The sequence below is a fragment of the Cryptomeria japonica genome, chromosome 1 (genome assembly GCF_030272615.1).
Source record: "Cryptomeria japonica chromosome 1, Sugi_1.0, whole genome shotgun sequence".
NCBI classification, from domain to species: Eukaryota; Viridiplantae; Streptophyta; class Pinopsida; order Cupressales; family Cupressaceae; genus Cryptomeria; species Cryptomeria japonica.
The window spans coordinates 707,049,911-707,064,895 of NC_081405.1; the positions used below are offsets into that span (position 1 = coordinate 707,049,911).

Genomic DNA, 14,985 nt, shown 5'->3' on the forward strand with positions numbered 1-14,985 from the left:
TGTAGACATTTTGAAGACAAATCATACCATTTGTGGGCTCACTTGACAAGTGTGTGAGCAAGTGGTAAGTATGCATGCAATAGGTGTCTCAAGTGGTGAAGGTACAAGTCTCAAAGCTATGAAGTGAGAAAAAATAGCCCAATTAAACTTAGGATAAATGTGTGATGCAAGAGCATCCCCGGTTCACAACAATCTTGCATCAACCAAAAACATTTTCTTTTCCATTTTGTTTTTTGTTTGGAGTTTCAGTTTCCTTCTTGTGTCCCGATTTTGGCACATCAATTTCCTATGGAGTTGGATTCTTCTTGAAGACTTGATCACCCTTCTTGCTTTCTAACCGCATCTCATTTGGATCACTTTCCGGCAAGATATCGCTATTGGTTTCCTTGACAATTTCTTGTTACTGGTTGTTCCATTGTTACCAGTTGCCTGAGACCTATTTTAGTGATCTACTGGAACCCATTCGATGCTTGCAGAGCCTTGGAAGTTGATCTTGATGTTTCTTGGCGTGTGGCTGACCTTCTGCATTTCATCCTTTGGATTTTTTGGAGGCCGACCTCATTCATTTCTGCACGTTTGGGTTTTGATCCTCTCGGGCCGACCAGATCCTTTGGATCGATATATATATATATATATATATATATATTTGTAATCATGCTTTAGAATGTAATCAATCAACTTAGAGAATCAAGGAGTATCAGATAGATAAATTGTGCCTACAAGATAGATCTTTCGATCCAAGGTCCCAGTGAGACCTATTCTACCAGACCTGTGTGTCGGTATGTTGTAACCTGGTTGTTACCGGTTGGATGTAATTAGCTTTCATGCAATAAAACTATCTATTATGCATTGCCTCCATCATATGTGTGTGTTTCCGTTGTGTTGACTCTTGTTGACCAGTTTGGACTGATCTCCTCGAGGTCCCTCTTCACCAGTGACTGCACCAATGTGTCAAGTAGATCACTAACTAAAAAGGTGATTAGCTAACTGGCTGGATAATAAAACTATTTATGCTGACAATTTTGAATCAAATGTAACTACCATGTTACAAACTATTTTGAGTATCACTTAACTCCTCATTATTACCTTGTCAAATAGCTACCCTTTCTCATAGGTATGTATTCTTTATTGTTATTTGTTGACAACTTCCCATTGATTATAGATGATGAACTATTCTTTATATTCTCTCTTATGATAGTCCTTTCCTTGTCTTCATTGACTATCTTTTTGGTAATATTCTTTCATGCATTTCATACCCTTTAATGTTTTATTTCAAAACTTGAATAGAGTTGAAGAAGTTGTTTCCCCCATCTCTTGCTTGGCATACAAATTATATTTAGATATGTTTGAATCAATATCAATTTCTAAACACAAACTAACAACTAACTCTTTTCTAATATGCAAAAAGTTTGAATTGTAAACATCTGCATTGGTAAATCCTCCATTCACTCAAGTTTAAATTTTCACTAATATCTCATTACCTTGCCAACAAAGGTTTATCTTCTAATAAAGCTTCCACCTCAACTTTCTTCCTTGTGATTTTACTAAAACTTTTGAAATTCCTAATTTGTTTAAGAGACTTTGTAGGGAGTTGAGCTAGCCATTTTTTCCAAACGATGCACCTTTTCAAGAAACTGCTACCATTCTAGTTAAGGATCTCATTGGGGGATGTTAAACCATGTCACGAATACCAAGGGGATACACTGGGCACATTCCAACAATCTCCCCCCTAGTGTTATTTGAGGAGACTCAAACCTGTGACCCACTTTGATACCACTTGTAGGGAGTTGAGTTGGCTGTCTTTTTTTTCCAAAATATGCACCTATTTAGGAAATTGCTACCATTCCAGTTAAGGATCTCACAAGGGGCTATTAAACCACATCATGAATTCTAAGAAGATATGCTAGACACATTCCAAAAAACTATATTGATGTTGATTGTCCTAGCACTATCCTCTATCTTCATTCTTTCAATCCATTTATTATCTTTATGACTAATTATTTTATTATCATTTATACTTGAGACTTGTAACTATGCATGATATTTCTTCTTGGTTATCTCAAGTTTAATATTCTAAAAAAGAAAATCTAGGGAAACCTAACTACTTGTAAAAAACCAACAACTAGATCATGTTGATCCTTTGGAACCTTCACTACCTTCACATGTAGACTATTTATTAAGCATTGTACAACTTCTCAATTTGTCCAGTGAAAAGAAATGGCTAAGAGGAACAACAAATATAAGGTGAAACACAAGTACATGCTACATGTAATCCATTTAAACGCCGACATTCTTCTATGCTAGTTTGGGACGTCATTCAAGTTAATCATTCTACACAAGGTATACCTCACAAAATATCTTTAACATGGGTGATTTTTGCATGAACACCTAGAACCTCTCTAACCTCCCATGCAACATGCTAGGCCTCTTGTTTGTTGCAGAATGTGGTATTTTATTCCTCTAGACTTCTTCGACGTGCCATATTCATTCTTTTGTTCATGTAATGTGCCCTATTAAATGATGTGTATCCATGCTAAAAATGAATGAAGACTCCTTCAATGGCAACCAAAACCCTAACAAACTCAAAAAGAATTTTTTTTATCTCCCCCCTTTAAATTTGGCATGGGAGATTTAGTGAATATTGAAAAAAAAAAATTCCTTGGTGCCTAAGACCTTTCACAATTTATTGATGCCTTCTATGACATGTTTTTAGAGCCCCCTAAGGACCTACGATAAAAACAAAGTCATGCGTTTGTCAAAAAAAATGATACTTCCCAAGGAAAATACTTAGGCCATTTAGGACAAGGTGAGACAAAATATTAATAGTTGCATGCTACCATATTCAATTATCTAGATTTTCTAGATTTGACTTATATTAACTTAGATATCATTTGTTAAGCCTAGACTTATACTTGTATGGACCTAAAAGAACTATGATGGTTTTCTTTTGGTTCCAACTATGATATAGATTTAAAACTGAAGCAATGCATACATAATCATATCTAAATTACATGCGATGAATAAATATTTGGACAAGGATAATTAGTACATCTAATTTATGACTAGGTCGATTTTTTTGCTTTTGATGTTGACCTATAGATGTGTCAAAATATAATATGAATCATATATCATAATATTTTCATAACTATAGTTAAAATTTGTGAAAATCATTCATAATATGACAACTTTTTATACCTAAAATGAAGAGTCAAAAAGTGCTAAACTAACATAGCATTCCTAAGTCTCATATAATCAAAATGAAGAGTCAAAAGCCTTACATTGATGATCCATCACGAATACAATTAATTATGAACCTAATAGCATACATCAGATTAATAAAACCATTTAAATTAGAATGTCAAATAAAATAATTTTTTATATTTTTAAAAAAAAATTAAAAATAATATACATTAAAAAATTTAATCACATTGTTTAAATTTTAATTTCTCATTGATTAATTGAGTACAAACTAATAAAACCTAAGATGCAATTGAGGGAACTAACAATATTATTGATAATTCTAAGAAGTTTCGATACAACAAAATTCAATAAATCCATCCAACACATATTAAAAGAACTAAAATGAGCACATTGATTTTTGAATCGGGAAAAGGCAAAAAAAGGTATTTTCTTTGCATTACTCTCTTTTGGGATCTTTGGTTTTGTTTCTCAATTACAATTAGCATACGTATCTTTAGAAGAATATAGATAAAGTACGCCAAATTTATTATATGTGTTTATTATTCCACTTAAAAAAATATTATATTATTATATTTCTATTAAACTATTGACAAAAGCCAAAAAAACTATTAGAACTACATTATTGTTAAATTATCATATCATTATATTTTTATTTTATGAGAAAAAAATAGATTTTATGTAGGAGAAACTTTCAATTTTCCATAATTAATAATATTATTTCTCATCTATTATTATACTACTATTTTGGAGATTACCTAAAGATGCAAAGATGCAATGAATGAGATGAATTGATTGAGACAATTACAAAGTTAATTGATTGCATGATGGAGACAAAGTTGATTGATCAATGAGTTGAAAGGTGGAAATAAAAATAAAATAATATAAAATTAAAAAATAAAAAATAAATTGATTTTTTTAATTTTTCATTAATTTAAATGTCACAAACACATCAAATTAAATGCTTCTATTTTTTATTGATAAATATTTTTTCATCCATATATAAACTTCTACATAATTTTGTGACCCAATGTTGTACAAAAGAACACTCTTGTTCAAAAGAAATAGATAATGTTAGAAACAAAAAGTAAAGCCTACTTATGGGTGTTTAAGTGTGACAACCCAACCATCATGTCTAGGTGTATGTGTTTGTTCGTGAGAGAATGCATTAAGGATTAAGTATTTACTTAGGGGTATCTAGGTGTGACTACCCAAACATCATGTCTTGGTGTGTGTGTGAGAGAGAGAGTGTGTGTGTATTAAGGATCAAGTATTTACTTAGGGGTGTTTAGGTGTGACCACCCAACCATCATGTCTTGGTATGTGTGTTTGTGAGTGAGAGAGAGTATTAAAGATCAAATATTTACTTAGAGCGTGTATAGGTGTGACCACCCAACCATCATGTCTAGGTGTGTATGTGTGTTTGTGTGTGCGAGAGTGTGTATTAAAGATCAAGTATTTACTTAGGGGTATCTAAGTGTGACCACCCAACCATCATGTCTAAGTGTGTGTGGAGGATTTGTGCATGTGAACTCATGATCTGCATTCATCATTTTTGTGGTTATTTTTTTTATTATTATTGATGTGTGTGCTGATGACACGTACCATATCTATATCTAAAACAGATATAGATGACAGAAGAGCTCGAAATATGAATGTCATAGATTGATCATCACAGGGGGCTTAGCTTCTAGGGTCCAGTGATATCTGCATGTTGTAATCAGTATTCAACGAACATTGTCGCTCATTGAAAGTTGGGTGATAAGGATAAGGTGCAATAATGAGATTAAAATTTGGAAAATATTTACAAGTTCTTCAAAAGCGTCTCACTTATGTGGTAATAGACGGATTCCCCAAAAACAATCTCAATTAGGCAAATGCAATTATGAGTGGCATTTGTATGACTGTTTTCTTTAGAATATGACAATAAGAGCATCAAATTAATTTAAGGAGTCTAATCTTCAATATAGCTGCATACTGGGATGATTTCTAAAGGAAAACATTTCCAACAGTTTTTTACTACGCCTTATCTCTGAGGGTTTCTTCTTCCTTTGGTTTCACTCAAACAAGAATATTATGGGGGATTAGAAGCTCCTGAAGAGTATTTGGGAATTTTTCTAGAAGCAGGTGTTTTAATTCTCCTCTGTATAACCAGAATGTTTTAGTTTCTCTCCCATCTTTGCAAGACTGCATTATCAAGCTTAAATGATGAAGGAAGATAGCACGCACATGCACACTCTGCTGCAAGTAAACTAGGAACATGACTGAGAAGTTGAATTTAACATGCACGATGTTTAAAATAATATACAAACAGGCGACGTGAAAAATAGGATAAGTGAGGATGCTAATAAATCAACCTTTGAACATTCACTATATAGCATACCTCTAGCCTAGAAAAGGTTTGATGCATAGTTATCAAGAGATACAAGGGATCTAGTACCAGTATGGAAATGGGGATTCCAATCAAATTAGGGTACATGAGCAAATTAATAAGGAGACAGCTATATTATATGTAAATGTAGTCGGTATGGGGATGTGTATGCAGTTCACATTCTTACGATGGGGTTTCTTGGCAACTATGGACTTTAATTAATCTATATATGAGAAATAAAATAAAAAATTCCATAGTGGTAGGAGAGACATCTATCAATTTGATAATATGATATGGACTCCTGATCCAAGCGGATATGCTCAAACTAGTTTCAAATTCCATGTGGCACCTCATAGAAGTAAATCAAGATTTGGTTGGTTAATACGTTTGTTACGGGATTTGAACCCCTAACCTCTCTCACCTCCTATTTAAAATGTCCAGCATTATACTGCGAGATCTTTGTTGCCTTATTTTAGAGGCGTGTTTTATATAACAAGTAGCAATCCAGATAAAGGGGATCGTAGGGGATGAAACCCCTAACCGCCTATCTCCTGCACTTGTCTCCAAACTAATCAGCTGCGATTATTTCGTGATTAGTATAGGCCTTGTTCATATTTAAACAATGTAAAACTCAAAAAGGCTAAAAAAATGCAATGCTTGTTAAATAAGCCAAAAATAATATGTAGCCCATACTAATAATGTAAGGCTCTGGATTTAGGGGGATATATTTTTAAAAGATTATAAGGGCCATTGTTTTTAAAGGGGTGGGTTTATTTTTGGAGATTTATGGATGTAATAGGGAGATAGGGGATATTGTAAAATATTATTGTTTAACTCCATTTTAACATGTAAAATTGTATAAAAGGGAGTATGTTGTGAGTTTGAAGGAGAGGAAATTTGGTGAGAGTTTGAAGAGAGAATTTTTGGAGAGCTAAGCAATTTGGAGAGTTAGCTTGTGATAGTGAATTGTTCGTCTTTGTGCATTGGGAGCTTGAAGTCAAGCTTGTTGTACTTGTTGGAGAAGGACTTTTGTAATTGATTATCGTGCAAGGAGACATGAGGAGACTTTGTAACTCTTTGTAAACTCATTTTTGGAGCATAATTGGATCGCTCTCACCCAGTTGGGCAGACCCAGAGACGTAGTCACCTTGTGGCGAACTCCGTAATCAACTCCTGTTGTTTGTGTCTCCTTTCTCTTTCTCTCTAATTTTTCTATTTCATCACTTCAATTTATTTGCAATTAAACATTTATGTACATGCTAATTTCAATTTGTTAAGCATTGTAATGTTAGCATTTTTATGCAATCAGTCATAGATCCTTAATCAGATCAACTCCTAATCTTGATCTCTTTTCAAGTATGAAAGCTAAAATCATTGTGCTGTCCTACACACCTAGTTCAATTTGTAGATAAAGCTTCTATTCAATATACTTCAATTTTTAATTCTTTGACTTTTTTAATGGTCGTATTTAGCAGGGGACAGTTGTGACCTCCACAACATTGGAAAGTATACATCAAAAGTAAGAGTTCACCCTTGTTCGAGATAAAATGTCCACTCCACTCTTAGCATGGAGCATGGCTTGAATGCGAGTAATGAGAGCAGACGTTGCATCCCCTTCTTCATATACACTAGTCAAATATTTGTGCATTTCAATCACAGCCTATCCACCAAGCATCATATGTCAGTAAATTTTTCATTATATTTTGATAGAAATGAAATTCTAAATTATCAAAATATTAGATTATTCACATTAAGAAGATAATATTGTTGAATCAATAAAACTACCTTCCATGTGATATACCTTCTGATCAGACTCCGCTATTTCATTCATTACACCTCTAAACCATTGAAAAGATCCTTGTTCCCTCGTCACCCCGTAGAAATAAGCATTCACAGGACCTCTATTAGATCTCCGCCACCTTCTTGGAGATGGGGATCCAATGTCATACATTGGAGATGCCTGTTAGATGATATAATCTATTATAATTTGTTGATAACAAAGTGAGCCAGAATCTTGAAGCTAACATGGTAGGTTCAAATCTTATCAAGGAGAACCGACACATACCAAAGTGATGGATGCATCTCAGTTAGTTTGGCATGAATCAGCAGGTCTTTCAGAATGCTAATAAATGGAGTAGCTCCAATTCCAAGTCCAATCAGATGCAACGTATCATACTTTTTATAATCTTAGGCTGCAACACCATACGGGCCATCTATTGCAAGTTTGGGAAATCTGTTATTGATTACAAAAATAACATACTTCTGAATCAACATTCCCAGATATAGATGACTATATATACATAATCTAAAGCTGTAATTTTGAACAATTGCATGGTAAGCATAAATATCCATGCCTGACCTATGTGTTTGATCAGTACCTTGTATGTGCATAATACATATTGGTTGATGCTAAGTTTTGTTTCAGTATTATCATTTTCAAGCAGCTGCAATGCCTGCTGAAAATCAGAGTGCATTACGGACAACCAACATTGCACAGTAACAAGTAAACCATTAACAGAGATAGAAAACAGAGAGTAGATAAAATCATTAAGGCCAACAAAGGAAAAGTTATGCAGGTAATATTTTTATATGAAATACTAAGATATCATTACAAACCTTTGAAAACACTTTTGCCATTTCTTGAGTCCAGTCTCCAGATGTACGAATATTAACACTTAAGTAGTCCTCTTCTGGTGCTGATGTGATAGAGAAAAGGTACCTAGAACATATTATAATTCCAAGAGTTCAGAAGGAGATAAGTATATATCAATCAATAGCACATGTAAAGACTGTTATACCATTTAACTTCAACAGACAAGAATGCATGAAGCAAATATTTCTTTGTTTTACAATCAGCATGTCTGATATCATGAATAATATGTTATCATGCTCATAGAAATTCTCATAAAACATATGCTTGTGGCAGATTCAATAGTTGCTGAATAAGAACTTATGAATGATTAACCTTTCATACATACTACTCAAATGATGATATTGATGGACATTGCAGGAAGAGATACATCTCACTCTGATACTTGAAGCCTGGGGGCTTTAACATGTACAAAGCTAGCACATTTCCAGGGTATATGCAGGCCAGTGTTAGTGAAGTATCAATCATCTTAAACATTTAGACTAGATTATTTTGTTTTTATGTGTAGGTATGTTCCCAAGGCTGAATGCTCAACCTGAAAGGTATGTAAAGATTTGGTATAATATGTTATGCTTGCATTGAATGCAGTGCACCTATCATAGTTTAACCTATAAATTAATATTGATAGATAAATATTTACCTTAAATCATATTGACCCTATATTGCCTTGCTCTCAAGATTCTCATTATTCGCTCCCCAATATACAACAGGAATGGTACTGAAACGTAGATCCAAGTCTGGTAAAAACATTTGACATCAAATAGTTAAACTTTTTCTTGGGACCAACTACTGAAATATAAAGGATGGCATTATTCTCACCGTTTTCTGAGCCCACCCATGGGAAAGGAACAGCATCATGGAGTGAGCTATAAGAAGTGAGCATACCAGAGAAATCAAATGGTGGGAATACCAGAAAGCGTTAGATCCTGTTAATCTATGCAAAGGCCCTGGAAGCTTGACAATATTTCTCCTAGACCAGTGAGTTGCTAACTTGCTAATAGATATGCCAAAAACATAAGCATCACCATAGCTACTCCTGTCGTTGCTTATGCAGTCATAAGAATTTGCACAAATGAAGGCTTTGTGCCTCCAAAATTTTCAGCATCAATGGTTCTATTATAGGGTTCATCATCTGCAGTATCTATTCGAACAAAATCACATCCAAGATAAACCCCTGCATGTAAAAGTACTCCAACAAATATTCCACCTGCAATTAACTGCAAATATTATTAAAAACCAAGTGATATCAAAATCTCAAATCCAACGATTCACCTATACAAGCAAGTGCAACCATGAATATTATGGTAATATAGAATGAAAAAGATATCTGATCATCTCCAACATTTTTTATAATACTTGTGTAGACTCAAGACATCACCCTATTAACAATACTAATGTGAAAAAAACTTCTCCGTGGATTACTAGGAAAGGGTGTTAAATTCCATCAGATATGATCTATATATTTCTCATTGTAGAATCAAACATCCACCAACTACTGATGCTGGTATAAATATATTATTTGAGTGATTTCCTTGTGTATAATGCATAATCATGAAAAGCAACGCAGCAGTGATGATATCTACCTTGTGGAACTCTATATTGGCATCAAATCGGACAGAACGAAGCCATGTAATAGTATTTCGACAAACAGGAAGAAGAACAAGTGCCATGTTCAATTAAGTGTTTCTGCAGCACCTTTGGCTATGCAGACATCAATATTCCAGAACTTCAAAACTAGATCTCTTCTTGTATTGAAAGAATTTCCAAAGAAAGAGGCTAATGAGTGCCAAAATCCATATACAAATGATCCATAATCTCTGCCAGTGATGATATCTACCTTGTGGAACTCTATATTGGCATCAAATCGGACAGAACGAAGCCATGTAATAGTATTTCGACAAACAGGAAGAAGAACAAGTGCCATGTTCAAGAGGCTATTTCGACAAGCAGTGATGATATCTACCTTGTGGAACTCTATATTGGCATTAAATCGGACAGAACGAAGCCATGTAATAGTATTTCGACAAACAGGAAGAAGAACAAGTGCCATATTCAATTAAGTGTTTCTGCAGCACCTTTGGCTATGCAGACATCAATATTCCAGAACTTTAAAACTAGATCTCTTCTTGTATTGAAAGAATTTCTAAAGAAAGAGGCTAATGAGTACCAAAATCCATATACAAATGATCCATAATCTCTGCCAGTGATCCATTTAAAATAATTTTGCCCCTCGTATCATGGAATAAAAAGGGTTTCTTCTTCTAATTGGAAGTGAAAGACTCGTCTGATTGTAATTTTGATATGCATCACTTCTTAAGCCTTCTGCTGCAGCTCGAGAAAGACTTTCTAGTTAGGAAATCTGCCAATGCAAGAATCTAGATTAATTAGCTAAATTTTGATCGTGGCTTTTATCTTAGAAGATTAAATAAACATCAATAGTACAAGGAGAAAACAAGGTTCCTCTAAATTTAAATTATATGTACCCAAAACATTCAGTTGCAAAAAAACTCTTCACCTTCACAGGATAGACTACTAGATCCAAATTTAAAAATTGAATATAAACATAGAATGGAATTTCAATTTCCCAAAAGACACTATCTTTGCATCTGCATACAGAGAAAATTGAAATATACAAAAAGAAAAGGATGATTACTGATTAATGATTACAAGGCTTCATTCTCCCACCTAAAATATTCAAGTAAATTTTATACAGAACCAATGAATTTGATACTGCTATCCTTCTACCAGAAAAATGCTATTAGGAAACTCAAATAAAAATGCCTAAACAAAAAGAAGAAAAAAAATCAATGACTGAACTTCTTATAGTTTTTTCTTCTGATCGAGAGTGCTTGATTAAATAGTTGTACGACCAAGTTAGAATATGAAGCCAAAAGATAACAACAGCATGAGAAATAGATCTATCATTTCGTATCATCAAAGATTAATCAAAGTAGTCAATGTAAACAAGGAAACCATATATTGATTGAGCAATTTAGTATCTCACTGCCAAGAACCTTTAAAATAGTTGAAAGGAAAATTTGGGATTAGAATCTCAGATTTTCTCAAGAAAATAGCCAAAGGAATCCCTAATTATAGATTTCATAATATTTGAAAAGTAGCTTGCATATTCATTTCAATACAACTCTTACAGAGCTCGAAATCAGAGCATCATCTGTTCCAAGAATAAAGATTAGGCAATCCCTACTCTAAAACTATAATAAATACATATAGAGCCAACTATAACAAAACTATTGCATGCTGATGCCAACAGGCTAGAAACAGAACACTACTAGTCTAGAAGAAGCAAAATCCTTCTAAGAAGAGTGAATCTGGACAAATGCTAATAGCCTAGAAACAGGACAATAGTAATCTAGAAGAAGCAAAATCCTTCTGAGATAGTCTGGAGTTTGGACTGGTACCAATAGCCTAGAAACAGAACACTAATAGTCTAAAAGAAGCAAAATCCTTCTAAGAAGATATTCTGGAATCTGGAGTATCTCCGGATTGAAGGTTACAACAAGTATGGACCAACCCAATCTACTCCCAGTTCCACCAGGTTGCCCATAAAACAGGAAGACCCAGACAGAATGTCCTATGTTGTTAGGACATTATCATCTCCGTTAATTGCTTGTGCTCCCACAACATATGAGTGCTCCATATGATAGACCCTGAAAAAAAAGCCTTCTAAAAGGTACGCCAGTGGTAGAGATTTAATGATCAACTACGACTCAGGAACATGACTGATACTAAATCCAGACCACTTATAACCTTCAATCATGTGGAGCACAAAGAAGGCCTAGGGACAAGTAGATCTCTAGAAAATTCCATTTGCACTGTCCTCTTATCCAGCTTCCTTAGCCCCATTATGTATATACTATATTTAGCTATGAGGAGGACTAATCCAAGGAATGAAATCACAACACCTTACAGATGTAGTAATATATCCATTAGTTTCTCATGTTAAGACTTAGATATGTGAAAGAAGATTTATCAGTGTTTACCTCAATGTAACCCTTTTTCTCTCTATCAAGTTCCTCCATAATGGGTGTGGCATATTCCTCAGCTTGCTCTTGCAAGATTAACAACTTATTTGATGATGCACTCAACAAAATAACCTTCCATATCCAAAACTAAATGAATCTAACTTGAGAACTGATTAAAAGTTTTATAGATTTATTTATTACAAATCACAAAAAGACACAAGAAATGTATGAACTTTACACGTAAAACCATGATGGAGTGTCATTATTGTTATTACCTCAAGGACTTCTTTCTCTGTTATTCTTCCATCTGCATCCTTGTCACAGCTGCAAAAGGGAAGACTATTGATGATTACAAACAGTACCACTAATTTTGGACTGGCAACATGAGCGGTAATTTGAATTTTATATAAGCAGAAGAATACAGGTCAAAGAAGATTTGCATTCGAGAATGAAAGCTTCTATGTGTTATCTGAAACCAATAAATCCTGAGCTCCTCCATTGTTATCCGTTCAACTGTATGATCACCTCTTCTACGTGCAAGGGCTTTTAGAACTAGAAGCTCCCGTGTAAACTCTTCAGAATCCTCCATCGCTGAGAAGTACAGCATCATAACAAAAACAAAAAAGTAATGAGAATTACAACATCAAATAATAGAGGATCATGAAGAAAGAAAATAAATTGAGTAATCAAATAGGACCTAGGTAAATGGAAATGTAAAACTACAGCTAGATTAGAATAGATAAAAGAAACTCAACAACCCTGCAATGAGCAATAAAACAAAAACAAAAATTGATTGTTGAAACTTGAGATCAAGATTGGAGAACATGGGAGAATAGCTAGGTACAAGATTTCAATTCAATGTTAGTCATTCACCAGTAGAGTCATCAGCATCAGTCCAACCACCACTGCGAGGAATTTTCCAAGACAAATTTTAAGAATGTCCTAGGTTTGAGCTAAGGGGATCCACTGAAAAAACATATCCAACTGGCATGGTTCAACTTCTAAGCATCCTAAGAATCGTTCTTCATGATGAAGAAAATGAGATGTACACAAAAATTGGTGTCAAAGTGATTTTTTTATGCTCTTATAGATTCAGAAACAAACTACAGGAGCTTCCAGCCTTACCTATAATAAGTTGGCAATAAAAACCACTGTAAACTGAGTCTTATATGGATGATTACTCCTAGGTAAGGATTATAGATGAAAAAAATGGACTATATTGATCAGGATTCTAGAGCTTAAGATTCAAAGGATTATATTACATATGGTTGATTCTGTCCATGTGCAGGAGATTGAGTTTTTTACATCCATGACATGCATAATTCCTTAAAAACATGATTATCTAGCAGAACTATATTCCCAAGGCATGCAAATTAAGTTTAATTCCTATATGACCAACCTATACGGGCAGGAAAAGAATTTTGAAGAAGAAAGTCTGTATTGTAATAATGATCTCCTTCATGCCTTAGAGATCCTATATATACTGGTAAAAGATTTTCTTGTATATCCAAAGGCTGAAGCTTCAAATGAAAAAAATTAATATATTTGCTAATCATTGTGGACAATTTAAACATTTGAAGAGAAACATGCTTAAAGTCTTTGAAAAATATGTAGAAAAGAAATATGTTGCAAAACTTGCATGCTAAGTAGGTTTCCTATATGATACCGACCCCTGCAAATAGCAAAAACTATTGAAGACAGGAAGCAATTGGCTGAAACCATCGTAAACTTGGCACTGCTCTTCTTGCAGGCTTATAACTACTGTACTACTGAAAGATTATAGCTCAAAATTGTCAATATTCAACATTGTTAAACACTAAAAAAATTCAAACCGATATAATCTGTAATATATAATTATTATTAATCTTTGTGCAGGAGCTAAAACATTAATGTGTAGACATTCTTGAAGTCCTTGGTTATACAGTCTATAGCGGGGAATTATGCTTGCACGCTAAGTTATAACTTGGATTTCTGCATGAAACAGAAACTAACCAACCTATACACACAGAAAAATCTTTTGGAGACAAAATGCTATCAATTGTAGCATACTTGTTGAATCTGCGTTCCACCACCTTCCATTGTGATTCCCTATCAGTATTGCTGGTAGCCTTGCTGATGAATCTCAGATCTTGAAAGGCATATTCAGCACCTGATAAGATTTTGCCAATGTTTAATGCAATAACTTTCTTCATTATGATTATTGAGTGGCTATTTCCTAGCTGGGAGTGAATTCCAAACAGCTGATGCCCACTTGGGTTCAGATGTAGGGTAAGCAAAATACTCATAAGGCTCTTCATCTTTCTGCAGCTGAATTTCATATCCATTAGTGTCATTCTTGTTGCTGTTGTTGGGGATGTCCAATATATTGGCATAATCTAAAATATAGAAAATCAGTCAGTCTTAAACTCTACACACTAAGCAACATATTAAGTCTAGAGAATGTTAGTCAATTCCGAATGTCTAACATTTTTAAGTTTAGAAGTGTATTCTTAGTGTGATCATATACATTAAGCAACATATTAAGCCTAGAAAATGTCAGTCAACTCTGAATGTTTAACACTTATAAACTTAGTAGTGTAAGCTTAATATGTCATTCCATATCCGTTACCTTATTACACACCTCGATACTTTTAAGTTTTTAACCTTCATGCTCATTTTTATGAAAAATTCTTGTCATGACCGTAATCAAGATAAAACCTTAGACAATATCATCTAATCAAGATAAATCTCCAGGAATACCAACTTTCTATAGACTTATATACGTTTGCTTTCTGAAATACAAA

At 33.9% G+C, this 14,985-nt stretch overlaps 1 pseudogene; it reads right to left on the reverse strand.

The window, feature by feature from the left end:
* Window positions 1-7,082: 7,082 nt before the first annotated feature.
* On the reverse strand, window positions 7,083-14,394 carry LOC131046090 (respiratory burst oxidase homolog protein F-like; annotated as a pseudogene).
* Between the last annotated feature and the right edge of the window lie 591 nt (window positions 14,395-14,985).